We start from the raw sequence: 3,328 nt of genomic DNA on the forward strand, positions 1-3,328 counted from the left end.
CCTAAAAAATCCAGCAAACCCCCTGTCGTGAGGCCAGAGTGGAACACCGAACTCTCTAGAGGGGACCTGGACCAAATCAACGAGCTGTTAGCCATCATAGCAGCTCACAAAGAAATAGGAGTGACCGGAGCGTCTGTAATGTTTTCTTTCTTCAAGCGCCGGATCCAGCCAATCCAACAACGCCACACTCTAGGCTTCGAGTACATAGGCGCTGAAGATCCCTCTCGGATGTGCGCAGAAGAATTGACTGACGACGCCGCATTCATCCAGGTCAGGCGAGTGCTGCTGGATGTGGATGCAGTTCCCTACGTCCCGTAGTTGTTTTCTGCGCAAAATCCTCCGAAACCGGTCAGTATTCAACTACTTTTTGTTGAAAACAAGTTTTGCTGTTCTGCCACTGCTAACTGAAAATCTTCTGCAGAGATACACAGAGTTGTACCAGAGCTACCCACCACAACCCGACATCCCATGACCGGACCACCTTCTCCCCAGCGCTGCAGCCGAAGCAAAAAGGGCTCAAGCAGCCGAGGCTCTGCCCGGCAGCGAGACCACTGAAAGTTGGAGCCCCCTGGCGGAAAGGGAAGCCGACGGGAAGGCGAGAAGGAACAACTCCCCCGGACCATCTGTGGAGTTGACCGAATCTCTGCCTTTGGTCCCGTAGGGTCATCGGGTAGTGCGCAAACAAAAAGCGCATGTAGTTGAATCCTCCAGGTATGAAGTTGCTGCCTTGTTGAATTGTCAAATATCGGTATTGTTGCATACTAACACTGTCCTTTTGCAGTCTGTCTGCTTCTTCTCCCGACCCCAAGCGCCAAGAGGTGGGAACGGACCCATCGACTACTTCAACAGGGATGGTTACCATTGACATGGCGGGTACCTTGCAATCAGCTGGTGTGAGCCCACCGCTGGCAACGAGCACCGTGGTTGAAGTACCACAGGCCTTAAGAGTAAAGAAAGCGGTCATGAAGAAATCATCACTGTAAGTGCAGATCCTTTTTGCATAATGAACATCCTGTTCTTTTCGACTTGTGTAATAATATAACTGATTCTGCTTCATTAGGTCTGTAACCGACATGAGGCACAAGCCAAAGCCTGCTGCAGCTGCCCCAGCCCCCGAGCCACCAGCCCCAAAGGAGCCCGTACCCGAGGAGCCAGCCCACGAGGAGGACACAACATTGCCCGACCTGCCACCCCATGAGCCCCAGCAAGCCGAAGCCAGAGCTGGTGGTGAAGAATAAGTCGAGACCACTGACACCGCTCCTGCAGATGGCACAAGTAAGTGTCTGACCACCCACGGCTAGCTGCTTAGACCACAGACATTATGTACTGAATGTATCTTGACTTGCAGGTACCCAACAACCATCAACTGAAGATGCTGCAAGGACCACAAGGAGCACTGACAAGCTGCAAATGTCTGGGAGGGGATACCAAAATATCATCACCATAGATCTAGTGGATGATCTGATCTTGACGGACAACAACATCCGATACTTCAAGAAGATCTCCAAACAGATGTACAATTTTACCCTGGTAAGGCATGATTATTCTTCTGCCAGTATACGTTGTCGAGTTGCTTGTCTTAATCTTCCCCCTTATGCGGGATGTGATCAAGCACTCACAAAAGAAGACCGAAAAACTGAAGGCAGTCGTTAGTGGCCACCAGGAGCTCGCTGCAAAAGAAAAATGCATATCCGAAGAGCAGACAAAGAACATTTATATTCAGAGAGAGCTCGACAAGCTGAAGCTAGAGTGGACGCGAGAGACATGGCTCCTCAAGAACGATCTCCGCAATCTCGAGAAGGCCAACTCCGAACTCCAAGAGCAACTCAAAGAACAGAAGAAGGCGCACCATGGCAAGCCCTTCTTCCCTCGAGTAATTTCACTTAACAATTTATATTGAATTCTAAAAATATCTTCACCGCAAAGCTTAGGAAAGTCTTAACATATAAAGAAGAGCTGCTTACTGATGTGAAGAATATGTTGTATCGCCGCATAGATGACGTCGAGAAGCTACAGAAGGTAATCGCCGACACTGAACAACAGTTCACCGATTGCCTTCAGCAGATCAAGACGCTGGGCGAGGAGAAGGAGCAGCAGCAAAAGGAGCTGGAGGACCTCAGGGGAGCCGCCCAGAAGCTTGTGGACATGGTGGACCCACAAGAAGATGGCAAAGCGGATGAGCGGCCCTTGCTGGAGCGTCTTCTTGGAGTGCCGCAGAAGGTCCTCAGCTTACTCACTGAAGCCCCCATCGCGTGTGTCAGCTATGCTCTGAGTTTTGTAAAATCATTTTAGCTAGAGGCTCGACTAGAGGCGTTTGCGCAGGGTGTGGCTGCGGAGTGCTCTGAAGAACAATTCAACGAGTACCTCCAAGAAACCCAACCTGTAGCAGAAAAGATAGTAAAAAGTGTACTGCAGGATTGAGATGTAAAAACGAGTACTCGTTTCCTTGTATATATATTTTTATTTGATGTCTCCACTTGTATGTGCCTTAACTGAATTGCCATCCAAGTTCAAAGGCTAAGTAGTAGACACTACCCCGGGTGCAGCGACCTTGGAAGTAGTCGAAGTAGCTCCGAGTAGGAACCCATCCAACAAGTTAGGTATAACCCAAACTGGCAGGTCTAACCAGTTAGGGAAGAATGCGAGCATCGTCGCGTGACTGCCATGCTTATGGCAAGAAATCGAAACTACCCTGATTGCAACGACTCTGGGCGTAGGCGAAATACCTCCTCATGTGAGCCCATCCAACAAATTAGGTATAACCCAAACGAGTAGGTCTAACTAGTTAGGAAGGAACGCGAGCATCGTCGCGTGACTGCCGTGCTTATGGCAAGAAATCGAAACTACCCTGAGTGCAATGACTCTGGGCGTAGTCGAAATAGCTCCTCATATGAGCCCATCCAACAAGTTAGGTATGAACTGATCGAACAGATCTAACTTGTTTTGAAAAATGCGATCGTTATCATGAACGACCATCAAAGGACATGGCAAGAAGTCGATTCTTATAAAGCGTGGACGTGACCGTAGCCTCCATCAAAACTCATGACAAGAAGTCGATTTATATAAAACATGAACGTGGCTACAGCCTCCGTATGTTAATAGAAGAAATTTACATTCCGAATTTTGTGACACGTAGCCTCCAAATTGATTCGGAAGAAAAAAGGCCGCCTAGGCGCCCGGAGAATAGCTATCCCCGCACACTTTCTCATGGGTAGAACTTGCGCAGGTTCTGAATGTTCCCAGAATTTGGGACATCTTGGCCCTCGGGGTATTGTAACCAGTATGACCCCGGTCTTGTAACCTGCTTGATGACGAACGGCCCTTCCCA

At 49.1% G+C, this 3,328-nt stretch overlaps 1 long non-coding RNA gene across 1 annotated transcript; it reads left to right on the forward strand.

The window, feature by feature from the left end:
- Positions 1 to 291: 291 nt before the first annotated feature.
- LOC112878594 lies at positions 292 to 1,844 on the forward strand. The gene is made up of 6 exons (XR_003225804.1): positions 292 to 348; positions 422 to 711; positions 782 to 979; positions 1,061 to 1,275; positions 1,349 to 1,530; positions 1,664 to 1,844. It is a non-coding gene; the product is annotated as an uncharacterized LOC112878594 (long non-coding RNA).
- Positions 1,845 to 3,328: the final 1,484 nt, after the last annotated feature.

The sequence above is a fragment of the Panicum hallii genome, unplaced genomic scaffold (assembly GCF_002211085.1).
Source record: "Panicum hallii strain FIL2 unplaced genomic scaffold, PHallii_v3.1 scaffold_48, whole genome shotgun sequence".
Lineage (NCBI taxonomy): Eukaryota > Viridiplantae > Streptophyta > Magnoliopsida > Poales > Poaceae > Panicum > Panicum hallii.